The sequence below is a fragment of the Spodoptera frugiperda genome, chromosome 7 (assembly GCF_023101765.2).
Source record: "Spodoptera frugiperda isolate SF20-4 chromosome 7, AGI-APGP_CSIRO_Sfru_2.0, whole genome shotgun sequence".
Taxonomy (NCBI): domain Eukaryota; kingdom Metazoa; phylum Arthropoda; class Insecta; order Lepidoptera; family Noctuidae; genus Spodoptera; species Spodoptera frugiperda.
Window position 1 is genome coordinate 5,278,798 of NC_064218.1, and position 13,151 is coordinate 5,291,948.

Genomic DNA, 13,151 nt, shown 5'->3' on the forward strand with positions numbered 1-13,151 from the left:
TATTAGAGGATATTATTATTAACTTTTATTTGTATGTTTTGTTTAATGTAAGTAGGTAGCTTCTCTATCGCATTAGTTTAAACCTGTGATGATAGATGTAAGTATAATGAAAAATAAATAATAACGTCACTTTTATCCCCAATGTGGTAGACAGATGTGCAAATAATGCCGTAAATACAATTATCATGAACCTATTTACCATCATTGACTTGACTTGAAATTCTGTGTCCCCTTGATGGGTCAGAGTGCGTCCACAGAGATCCTCCCATACACTGAACTTATAACTAGACTCCATGTTATTACTGAGAAATTTTCAAACCCTCGTTAATCTTCTCAAAATCTTTATCTTTTCTTCGGGCCCTTATATACCTTCGACCAATGAGGCAGTAAGAATTTTGAGAATCAGCAAGTTCAATAATATTTGCCTGACCTGGGAATGGAGCTCGTGACGTATATGTTATCATCTACGTACATCTACGTATACACTTTATACATGTATGTAAATTAGGTATCTTGTAACACCACAACTATTATTCTACTGAGTCCATTGAAATGTTTCGTGAGCTTCGCATTATTTAGAGGATGCAATTTTATATTTGGGATACAAACTGGCTGACCGAACATCAAAGCGAGACCATGATAAACTGGTCAATGATGGTGTAAGGGGGATAAGGGGGATAAGGGGATGATTGACCCCCCACACATTTCCCAAAAATAATATTGCGTCCTCTAAAAATGCAATACTCGGTCCTTAAATTGTAACATTTCGAGGGACCAACTGTTTTGCTGAGTGAGTCAGAATACCGGAGAGGACAACTACTTCAAACGTACAATAACGTGACGTAAAGTTGTATTTGGATCAGGTTTTTATTTTTTAATTTATCTATATATTACTACATCCCGTATTGTTGAAATTCGCGTAAAATTGTGAACAAAAAAAAAATCTTGTTTCGGTTAAACAATAAGAAAATAAACGAAAAGTGAGTTTGTCTGTTGCTGTTGTTGTATTTGTTGAAGGGGATATTTTCTTCCGTTATCCACTTTATACTTTAGTGTTTTGAGATCATTAAATTAAGCAATTAATGGATCGTGTTACAAAAATCTATGTATTTATTGTTGCAAGTAAAGCCGGGAGCAAAAGTTATTTTACATATTTTCCGCCTCACTGTGATTGAAACTGAATAATTATTATTTTCTTGTTTTTTATACAGCTGGCTGTGACCTGTTCTCTCCGTCGTCATCGAAGATTTAGTATAAAACGAGGCGTTTATGGAACACAGACATCAGTTCAACCTGAAAATTGTTACAATGAAATTCGTAAGTTCTTTATACAATTTTATTTTATTCTTTATTGATGTATAACTGTATATATTGCACCGAGCCAATTATTACCAAATAAACAATGTCTATATAATAGTGTTCCACTTGTGTCTGTAATGCAATGATTGTATGGAGTAGTGTATCAGGAATGTAATAAGTGTTTCTCTTCCACAGTTCGCCTTCTTCACGTTGTTCGTGTGCGCCATCTTGGCTCTGGCCAGCGGTGAGCGGGTGTACTACAGACAGGTGCGCAGCCCAGTGCCTGTCCAGGACGCAGCGCCAGCACCAGGCCACCACCACCACCATCACCACTACGGATACGGCTACGGATACCACTGATATGGAAGTGATTGGCTATTGATTGATTAAAAGTTTTGTTAAGTTTACGATTGGGTTATTGTTTAGTATGAGGTATAATAATAAAATATTTTGTAGTTAATTTCATGGTTTTATTGTGCGTTGTATATGTTTACATCACTGTGTGTATGTAAGGAGTTCCTGTTAATGTTTGGAAATTAGTCACCTTCTTGCCTCCTTGTTGTAACCAGTTCCCGATACCTGAAATCGTCATTGAATTTTAAATAGATTTAGCTGTTTGTTACTATTCCATATATGGTTGTAAGAGAGTAGGTACTCCATTATAAAAAGTCACTTACCTTACCACAAATCGTTTACCATCAGATCAGATTGCTAGGTTTTCAGGTTACAGACTTTTAGAAACATTTCCATAAGAGACTAGCGAACCCGGCGAATTCCGTTTCGCCACCAATGATTTTCCCTGTTTTCCTGCTTTTCTTCCTGAATTTTTCCAGACTTTTTTCTTCCTTTCCAACAAATGCAAACCCGTGGAAATCGGTTCGTGCGTTCTGGAGTTATAGCGTCAGGAACGAAAACCCGACTTATTTTTATATAATAGATATGGAGTGGCTGTCATCTGCCCGCTACGACTAGAGATATTCTCGGTAGACCCGTCGCTAGGTTTTCAGGTTACAGACTAACTGTACCACCTGTCATAGATGTTGAATAGAAACAATTTATCAAAATGATAGTATTGTTAAGTAGATCCAACAACGTGAATGTTAAAATTAACTTTGAAAGTATTCGCATTGGTTGTGAAGATGTTAGTTAACAATACAAATTAAATGTATTCTTATTCTGAACTTGGACATGTTTGAAAACATTCCCTATGGAAAATATATCAAATTTCACTTACGAATTTTTGTTTGTATATTTTAATTAATGTAAGTAGCTTCTCTATGGTCTTGCTTTAAACCTGTAATGATAGATGTACGGTAAGTATAATGAAAAAAAAATAATAACGTCACTTTTATCCCCGATGTGGTAGACAAATGTGCATATAATACCGTAAATACAATTATCCCTTTTCACCAGTTATATTACGAGTCACACGAACCTATTTACCATCATTGACTCGACTTGAAATTCTGTGTCCCTTTGATGGGCACTCAGAGGCAGTCCACAGAGATTTTATTTTTTTATATATAACTAGACTCCGTGTTATTACTGAGAAATTTGCAAAACCTCATTAATTTTCTCAAAATCTTTATCTTTTCTCCGGGCCCTTACCTACCCTCGACCAATGCGGCAGTAAGAATTTCAAGAAACAGAAAGTCAAATAATATTTGCCTGACCTGGGAATTGAGCTCGTGACGTATCATATTTTCATCTACGTACATCTACGTATTATGCATTTTATAAATATGTAAATTAGGTATCTTGTAACACCACAACTATTATTCTACTGAATCCATTGAAATGTTTCATGAGCTTTGCATTTTTTAGAGGACGCAATTTTATATTTGGGACGCAAACTGGCTGTCAAATCTACGAAAGACCAAACATCAAAGCGAGACCATGATAAACTGGTCAATGATGGTGTAAGGGGGACAAGGGTGGCGACCCCATAAACCTGATGTTAAGCTTCTATTGATACGTGTCCCAAAAATAATATTGCGTCCTCTAAAAATGCAATACTCGGTCCTTAAATTGTAACATTTCCAGGGACTAACTGCTTTGCTGAGTGAGTCAGAATACCGGAGACAACAACTACTTCAAACGTACAATAACGTGACGTAAAGTTGTATTTGGATCAGGTTTTTATTTTTTAATTTATCTATATATTACTACATCCCGTATTGTTGAAATTCGCGTAAAATTGTAAACAAAAAAAATCTTGTTTCGGTTAAACAATAAGAAAATAAACGAAAAGTGAGTTTGTCTGTTGCTGTTGTTGTATTTGTTGAAGGGGATATTTTCTTCCGTTATCCACTTTATACTTTAGTGTAAAGTATATGTAACTACGTTGTCAGGTGCAGCATTTTGAGATCATTAAATTAAGCGATTAAAGGATCGTGTTACAAAAATCTATGTATTTATTATTGCAAGTAAAGCCGCTTTCCGCTTCATTGTGATTGAAACTGAATAATTATTATTTTCTTGTTTTTTATACAGCTGGCTGTGACCTGTTCTCTCCGTCGTCATCGAAGATTTAGTATAAAACGAGGCGTTTATGGAACACAGACATCAGTTCAACCTGAAAATTGTTACAATGAAATTCGTAAGTTCTTTATACAATTTTATTTTATTCTTAATAGATTTTTTTAATCGTAATATTGCACCGTGCACATAATTATTTTGACCGTATTCTGTACTTATTTTTTTGTTAGTTATAGTTATTTTTAATAAACGAACTCCGTAAATATTGCACCGAGTACATTATATTAATGTGTGTCTGCCTCAAGGATCTATCGACCTGCTAGTGTTCCACTTGTGTCTGTAATGCAATGATTGTATGGAGTAGTGTATCAGGAATGTAATAAGTGTTTCTCTTCCACAGTTCGCCTTCTTCACGTTGTTCGTGTGCGCCATCTTGGCTCTGGCCAGCGGTGGAGAGGTGTACTACAGACAGGTGCGCAGCCCAGTGCCTGTCCAGGACGCAGCGCCAGCACCAGGCCACCACCACCACCATCACCACTACGGATACGGCTACGGATACCACTGATATGGAAGTGATTGGCTATTGATTGATTAAAAATTTTGTTAAGTTTACGATTGGGTTATTGTTTAGTATGAGGTATAATAATAAAACATTTTGTAGTTAATTTCATGGTTTTATTGTGCGTTGTATATGTTTACATCACTGTGTGTATGTAAGGAGTTCCTGTTAATGTTTGGAAATTAGTCACCTTCTTGTCTCCTTGTTCTAGCCAGTTCCTGGCCGATACCTTAGATCGGCATGGAATTTTAAATAGATTTAACTGTTTGTTACTATTTCATATATGGTTGTAATAGCATATTCCATTATTAAAAGTCACTTGTCACGCCACCTGCGTTCGATGGGCGACGCTGATCGTATACCATCAGGTGACTGCAAAACATTTCCATAAAAGATATGGAGTGGCTGCCATCTGCCCGCTATGACTAGAGATATTCTCGGTAGACCCGTCGCTAGGTTTTCAGGTTACAGACTAACTGTACCACCTGTCATAGATGTTGAATAGAAACAATTTATCAAAATGCTTGTTTACGCAAATGGAGATATCTCCACATGTGCCAACTCCAAGCTGTTACTGCAACTTCAAGGATGTATCCAAAATGATCAAATCTCAGCGACACGATTAGTGTCTTTGAGCGCAAGAGGAAAGTATTGTTAAGTAGATCCAACATGAGAATGTTAAAATTAACTTTGAAAGTATTCGCTTTGATTGTGAAGATGTAAGTTAACAATACAATAAATGCGTTATTATGCTTAACTTAGACATGTCTGAAAACATTCCCTATGGAAAATAAATTAAATTTCACGTAAGAAAATTAAATACATGAGTTATATTGAGACGATATGTGATGCTGCCTACTTATTTACATAATGTTTTACACGGAAAATAATTAAAGGATACTGGGTGAACTTTAGCTATGCGTGCCGGATGGGTACGTGAGGCGATGGTGACGGCCGCAGTTGTTGGTGGTACCACCAGCTCGCACCGAGCTTCTAAAGCAAGCACCGATGACACGCGCGATACGCACCCTTAATGCAATAGCCGAGCGGATATATTAGTTCCACTGTTCGGTGAATGGCTTCATCAGGGTGGCAAAATTCGGTTATATGTTGTTAGGATAATTCTGTATTGTAGTTCTTTTAAGGATAATTTAATATTAATTTTTGTTTGTATATTTTAATTAATGTAAGTAGCTTCTCTATCGTATTAGGTTAAACCTGTAATGATAGATGTAAGTATAATGAAAAATAAATAATAACGTCACTTTTATCCCCGATGTGGTAGACAGATGTGCATATAATACCGTAAATACAATTATCCCTTTTCACCAGTTATGTTACGAGTCCCATGAACCTATTTACCATCATTGACTTGACTTGAAATTCTGTGTCCCTTTAATGGGCACTCAGAGGGCGTCCATAGAGATCTTCTTATACACTAAACTTATAACCAGACTCTGTGTTATTACTGAGAAATTTTCAAAAATCTCGTAAATCATCTCAAAATCTTTATCTTTTCTCCGGGCCCTTACCTACCCTCGACCAATGAGGCAGTGAGAATTTCAAGAAACAGAAAGTCAAATAATATTTGCCTGACCTGGGAATTGAGCTCGTGACGTAAATGTTATCATCTACGTACATCTACGTATACACTTTATACATTTATGTAAGTTAGGTATTTTGTAACACCACAACTATTATTCTATTGAGTCCATTGAAATATTTCATGAACTTTGCATTATTTAGAGGACGCAATTTTATATTTGGGACACGAACTGGTTGTGAAATCTACGAAAACACCAAACATCCAAGCGAGACCATGATAAACTGGTCAATGATGGTGTAAGGGGGACAAGGGTGGCGACCCCATAAACTTGAGGTTAAGCTTCTATTGACCCCCCACACATGTCCCAAAAATAATATCGCGTCCTCTAAAAATGCAATACTCGGTCCTTAAATTGTAACATTTCCAGGGACTAACTGCTTTGCTGAGTGAGTCAGAATACCGGAGACAACAACTACTTCAAACGTACAATAACGTGACGTAAAGTTGTATTTGGATCAGGTTTTTATTTTTTAATTTATCTATATATTACTACATCCCGTATTGTTGAAATTCGCGTAAAATTGTGAACAAAAAAAATCTTGTTTCGGTTAAACAATAAGAAAATAAACGAAAAGTGAGTTTGTCTGTTGCTGTTGTTGTATTTGTTGAAGGGGATATTTTCTCCCGTTATCCACTTTATACTTTAGTGCAAAAGTACATGTAACTACGTTGTCAGTTGCAGCATTTTGAGATCATTCAATTCAACGATTAAAGGATCGTGTTACAAAAATCTATGTATTTATTGTTGCAAGTAAAGCCGGGAGCAAAAGTTATTTTACATATTTTCCGCTTCATTGTGATTGAAACTGAATAATTATTATTTTCTTGTTTTTTATACAGCTGGCTGTGACCTGTTCTCTCCGTCGTCATCGAAGATTTAGTATAAAACGAGGCGTTTATGGAACACAGACATCAGTTCAACCTGAAAATTGTTACAATGAAATTCGTAAGTTCTTTATACAATTTTATTTTATTCTTAATTGTTTTTTTTTATTTGTAAATATTTCACCGGGCACCTAATTATTTTGACCGTATTCTGTACTTATTTTTTTGTTAGTTATAGTTATTTTTAATAAACGAACTCCGTAAATATTGCACCGAGTACATTATATTAATGTGTCTGCCTCAAGGATCTATCGATCTGCTAGCGTTCCACTTGTGTCTGTAATGCAATGATTGTATGGAGTAGTGTATCAGGAATGTAATAAGTGTTTCTCTCCACAGTTCGCCTTCTTCACGTTGTTCGTGTGCGCCATCTTGGCTCTGGCCAGCGGTGAGCGGGTGTACTACAGACAGGTGCGCAGCCCAGTGCCTGTCCAGGACGCAGCGCCAGCACCAGGCCACCACCACCACCATCACCACTACGGATACGGCTACGGATACCACTGATATGGAAGTGATTGGCTATTGATTGATTAAAAGTTTTGTTAAGTTTACGATTGGGTTATTGTTTAGTATGAGGTATAATAATAAAATATTTTGTAGTTAATTTCATGGTTTTATTGTGCTTTGTATATATTTTTTTGAATGGCAACCGAGTCTCCAGTACAGTGTTGTGGACTATATTGCATGTGTCAAGTGGTGATACTTGGTATATGTTTACATCACTGTACATGACAGTATAGGTATACATTCAGGAATTCCTTTTAAGGGTGCTTTTCTACCATAGATGTGCTATAATAGGTTTTTGTGGATGAGTTTAGTATCCACCAATCATATTCATTGGTACGCATAGCCTAACACACGTGAAAACGGACTTAACTAATATGTGTTTATATAGAAATATGCCTGCTACGGACTGCTGCGTGTTATGGTTGAGTGCTATGGATGGCTACCCTACTATCGATACAATACTTGAGCTGCGCATCTACCTCGCACAGCTATTTTGCGGCAACGCATCTTTATAGCACATCTTACTCGCACCACTACATAGTATTAGTGGAGACGGTCACATAGTTTCACAGCTTGGCTATTATATTCTTGCAGCATAGCACATTTTTGGTGGAAAAGCATCCAAACGTTTGGATATTAGTCACCTTCTTGCCTTCTTTATCTAGCCAGTTCCCGGGCATACCTGAGATCGTTATTAAATTTTTATTAGATTTAATGGTTTGTAACTATTTCATCTATGGTTCTGAGAACGTACTTCTTTATAAAAAATCATTTGTTCTGAATTCGTTCCAATATGGTTATATACTTGGCTTCGTTTAGACTCCATATAGTCGCATTGCATTCCATATGACTTGTCACAATATTAAACCATATTAAAAATATATATATTCTATTACACAATGTCTGATCAAGTTTCTATTAGTCTAACTCTAAGTGACTGATAATTTGATTTATTTTCCATAGGGAATGTTTTAGAACGAGCGCCTAGCTTCACTGACAGACAGACTGACGGACAATTCGTTTGACGTTTCAAAAGAGCATAATTTAGGAATAAATGAAATAAATGCTTTGACTTTGACTTTGAATGTCATGTCTAACATCTTCACAATGAATGCGAATACTTTCAAAGTTAATTTTAACATTCACGTTGTTGGATCTACTTAACAATACTATCCTCTCGCGCCCAAAGACACTAATCGTGTCGCTGAGATTTGATCATTTTGGATACATCCTTGAAGTTCCAGTAACAGCTTGGAGTTGGCACATGTGGAGATATCTCCATTTGCGTAAACAAGCATTTTGATAAATTGTTTCTATTCAACACCTATGACAGGTGGTACAGTTAGTCTGTAACCTGAAAATCTAGCGACGGGTCTACCAAGAATATCTCTAGTCGTAGCGGGCAGATGACAGTCACTCCATATATTTTATGGAAATATTTCCTGACGCTATAACTCTACAACCCACGAATCGAGTTCCACGGTTTTGCATTCGTTGGAAAGGAAGGAAAAATTCAGGAAAAAAATCAGGAAGAAAAGCAGGAAAACAAGGGAGAATAATTGGTGGCGAAACGGAGTTCGCCGGGTTCGCTAGTCTCTTATGGAAATGTTTGCAGTCACCTGATAATAAATGATCAGCGCCGCCCATCGAACGCAGGAGGCGTGAAAATTGACTTTAAAAAGTACTATATGCTCTTACAATCTTGTATGAAATAGTAACAAACAGTTAAATCTACTTAAAATTCAATGCTGATTTCAGGTATCGGGAACTGGTTAGAACAAGGAGACAAGAAGGTGTCTAATTTCCAAGCGTTAACAGGAACTCCTTACATACACACAGTGATGTAAACATATACAACGCACAATAAAACCATGAAATTAACTACAAAATATTTTATTATTATACCTCATACTAAACAATAACCAAATCGTAAACTTAACAAAACTTTTAATCAATCAATAGCCAATCACTTCCATATCAGTGGTATCCGTAGCCGTATCCGTAGTGCTTATGGTGGTGGTGGTGGTGGCCTGGTGCTGGCGCTGCGTCCTGGACAGGCACTGGGCTGCGCACCTGTCTGTAGTACACCCGCTCACCGCTGGCCAGAGCCAAGATGGCGCACACGAACAACGTGAAGAAGGCGAACTGTGGAAGAGAAACACTTATTACATTCCTGATACACTACTCCATACAATCATTGCATTACAGACACAAGTGGAACACTATTATATAGACAGACAATTGCTTATTTGGTAATAATTGGCTCGGTGCAATATTTACGGTTATACATCAATAAAGAATAAAATAAAATTGTATAAAGAACTTACGAATTTCATTGTAACAATTTTCAGGTTGAACTGATGTCTGTGTTCCATAAACGCCTCGTTTTATACTAAATCTTCGATGACGACGGAGAGAACAGGTCACAGCCAGCTGTATAAAAAACAAGAAAATAATAATTATTCAGTTTCAATCACAGTGAGGCGGAAAATATGTAAAATAACTTTTGCTCCCGGCTTTACTTGCAACAATAAATACATAGATTTTTGTAACACGATATCCCTTAATCGTTGAATTGAATGATCTCAAAATGCTGCAACTGACTACGTAGTTACATGTACTTTTGCACTAAAGTATAAAATGGATAACGGGAGAAAATATCCACTTCAACAAATACAACAACAGCAACAGACAAACTCACATTTCGTTTATTTTCTTATTGTTTAACCGAAACAAGATTTTTTTGTTTACAATTTTACGAGAATTTCAACAATACGGGATGTAGTAATGTATAGATAAATTAAAAAATAAAAACCAGATCCAAATACAACTTTACGTCACGTTATTGTACGTTTGAAGTATTCATTCCGGTATTCTGACTCACTCAGCAAAACAGTTAGTCCCTGGAAATGTTACAATTTAAGGACCGAGTATTGCATTTTTAGAGGACGCAATATTATTTTTGGGCCAGGGTTGGGGGGTCAATAAAAGCTTAACCTCAAGTTTATGGGGTCGCCACTCTTGGCCCCCTTACACCATCATTGACCAGTTTATCATGGTCTCGCTTTGATGTTTGGTCTTTCGTAGATTTGACAGCCAGTTTGTGTCCCAAATATAAAATTGCGTCCTCTAAAAAATGCAAAGCTCACGAAACATTTCAATGGACTCAGTAGAATAATAGTTGTGGTGTTACAAGATACCTAATTTACATATGTATAAAGTGTATACGTAGATGTACGTAGATGATAACATATACGTCACGAGCTCCATTCCCAGGTCAGGCAAATATTATGGACTTTCTGTTTCTCGAAATTCTAACTGCCTCATTGGTCGAGGGTAGGTAAGGGCACGGGTGATTCCGTGGTCGCGATCCATATAATTAATATTTAGTGCAGTTTTTTAGTATTTAGCAATTATCTCAGTAATAACACGGAGTCTGGTTATAAGATCAGTGTATGGGAGGAACTCTGTGGACTGATCGGATCCATCAAGGGAACACAGAATTTCAAGTCACGTCAATCATTGTAATGGGTTCATGGGGCTCGTAACATAACTGGTCAAAAGCCGGTATATATTGCAAATACGGCATTATACGCACATTTGCCTGCCCCATCGGGTATAAAAGATGTGACTTACATCTATCTTTACAGGTTTAAACTAATACGATAGAGAACCTATTTACATTACAACAACAAAGATTAATATAAATATCGTAAATGATGTTATTCTAATTAGTCCATGGAAATGTTACATGAGCTTTGCATTGTTTTAGTTTATCTACGTGTTTCTATACGAGTATCCCGTTGTTTGACTTCTTGTAAAATTGTAAACAACCTTGCTTTGGTTCGATATTAAACCATAAGAAAATAAACGAAATGTGAGTTTGTCTGTTGCTGTTGTTGTATTTGTTGAAGGGGATATTTTCTTCCGTTATCCACTTTATACTTTAGTGTAAAGTACATGTAACTACGTAGTTAGGTGCAGCATTTTGAGATCATTAAATTAAGCAATTAATGGATCGTGTTACAAAAATCTATGTATATGGTTGCAAGTAAAGCCGGGAGTAAGAGTTATTTTACATATTTTCCGCTTCACTGTGATTGAAACTGAATAATTATTATTTTCTTGTTTTTTATACAGCTGGCTGTGACCTGTTCTCTCCGTCGTCATCGAAGCTTTAGTATAAAACGAGGCGTTTATGGAACACAGACATCAGTTCAACCTGAAAATTGTTACAATGAAATTCGTAAGTACTTTATACAATTTTATTTTATTCTTAATTGTTTTTTTTTAGTCGTAAATATTGCACCGAGCACATAAATATTTTGACCGTATTCTGTACTTCATATTTTGTTAGTTGTAGTTATTTTCAATAAACGAACTCCGTAAATATTGCACCGAGTACATTATATTAATGTATGTCTGCCTCAAGGATCTATCGACCTGCTAGTGTTCCACTTGTGTCTGTAATGCAATGATTGTATGGAGTAGTGTATCAGGAATGTAATAAGTGTTTCTCTTCCACAGTTCGCCTTCTTCACGTTGTTCGTGTGCGCCATCTTGGCTCTGGCCAGCGGTGAGCGGGTGTACTACAGACAGGTGCGCAGCCCAGTGCCTGTCCAGGACGCAGCGCCAGCACCAGGCCACCACCACCACCATCACCACTACGGATACGGCTACGGATACCACTGATATGGAAGTGATTGGCTATTGATTGATTAAAAGTTTTGTTAAGTTTACGATTGGGTTATTGTTTAGTATGAGGTATAATAATAAAATATTTTGTAGTTAATTTCATGGTTTTATTGCGTGTTATCTACATATATTTATCATCTTACTCATCTTTGTCATTATCAACCTGTAACTGTTCCGCTCGTGTGAAAGCACCTTTTTCACATGGAGAAGGAATGAACATTATTATGAACTTATATTATTAGTTGAGGGTAAAAACGACTGCGTACTTCGCAGTAGGTTTACCTAGGCTCCGGCTCGAAAAGCAGGAGTAGGAACGGGGTAGTTTTTAGTCAGTAAGAGTCTGACATTCGTTCTTGCCTCACCCAAGGCGGGAGAATTCAATGGATGATTTTTCCCCTTCAAAAAAGGGTAGAAACGAGGAATGAGGTGGATTTTCGTTAGTAAGAGTCTGACAGTTTGTTTTTATTTAGCCCTATATAACCTGGCAAACAGATCAATTACGACCTCAAAGTTATATTTTTTCCATGTCACATTAACTAATGGCACAGATAGTGCAGTTTGTATGGGAAAAGTAAATTGAGGATTTTAGTATTTTCATTGCAATTTTTTTTATGTTCCAACTTATTTAACCTCAATTTTATAGTAACTTTCGTGAGAAATACTAAATTAATTATTATGTTATCGTCTTACTCACGTAATTGTTTGACGAGGAACTCGATTAGTTCTAAGCTATGCGTATTATAATATCGATTAGTTATAAGCATCTACCATGCTCATATTCATGAGCAGCATTCCGTGTCCTTGACTTTTAATTACTTCTATTTGTTTTAATGACGAAGTCGTCTAAAAGCTAAATAGCTTTTTATTAGTTAGTTTAGAAAATCTCAACTGATTAGCATATAATAGTGTTACTCATAAGAATACCTCAGAAATACCTCGAAATATTGAATCGACATGTGAATGAAGCGTAATTATTTTGGTATATATTCGATATTTCGAGTGTTTGATGGTAAAAATTAAGTTTATAAGGATTATTTATACTAATAAATAAAATCTGTTTGTGATTTTGAAATAACCGCTTCTTCATAGTGCAAAATAACATTATTGTAAATGGTTGTCTGT

General features: G+C 36.3%; 5 long non-coding RNA genes across 8 annotated transcripts; 3 read left to right on the plus strand and 2 right to left on the minus strand.

The window, feature by feature from the left end:
- Nucleotides 1-848: 848 nt before the first annotated feature.
- LOC118266385 (uncharacterized) lies at nt 849-7,431 on the plus strand. 4 transcript variants are annotated; one of them, XR_007705426.1, is made up of 5 exons: nt 2,973-2,987; nt 3,343-3,434; nt 3,793-3,898; nt 4,178-4,414; nt 7,404-7,431. It is a non-coding gene; the product is annotated as an uncharacterized LOC118266385 (long non-coding RNA). The 4 variants fall into 4 exon arrangements; XR_007705425.1 differs by lacking the exons at nt 2,973-2,987; nt 3,343-3,434 and adding an exon at nt 849-863; XR_007705427.1 differs by lacking the exons at nt 2,973-2,987; nt 3,343-3,434 and adding an exon at nt 966-980.
- Nucleotides 987-1,759, plus strand: LOC126910615 (uncharacterized). The gene is made up of 2 exons (XR_007705429.1): nt 987-1,317; nt 1,495-1,759. It is a non-coding gene; the product is annotated as an uncharacterized LOC126910615 (long non-coding RNA).
- LOC126910860 (uncharacterized) lies at nt 4,035-11,925 on the minus strand. The gene is made up of 2 exons (XR_007705440.1): nt 11,778-11,925; nt 4,035-4,093 (listed from the first exon to the last, which is right to left on the minus strand). It is a non-coding gene; the product is annotated as an uncharacterized LOC126910860 (long non-coding RNA).
- LOC118266120 (uncharacterized) lies at nt 9,212-10,467 on the minus strand. Its single transcript, XR_004782820.2, has 2 exons — nt 9,662-10,467; nt 9,212-9,479 (listed from the first exon to the last, which is right to left on the minus strand). It is a non-coding gene; the product is annotated as an uncharacterized LOC118266120 (long non-coding RNA).
- LOC118266079 (uncharacterized) lies at nt 11,454-12,126 on the plus strand. Its single transcript, XR_004782813.2, has 2 exons — nt 11,454-11,580; nt 11,862-12,126. It is a non-coding gene; the product is annotated as an uncharacterized LOC118266079 (long non-coding RNA).
- Nucleotides 12,127-13,151: the final 1,025 nt, after the last annotated feature.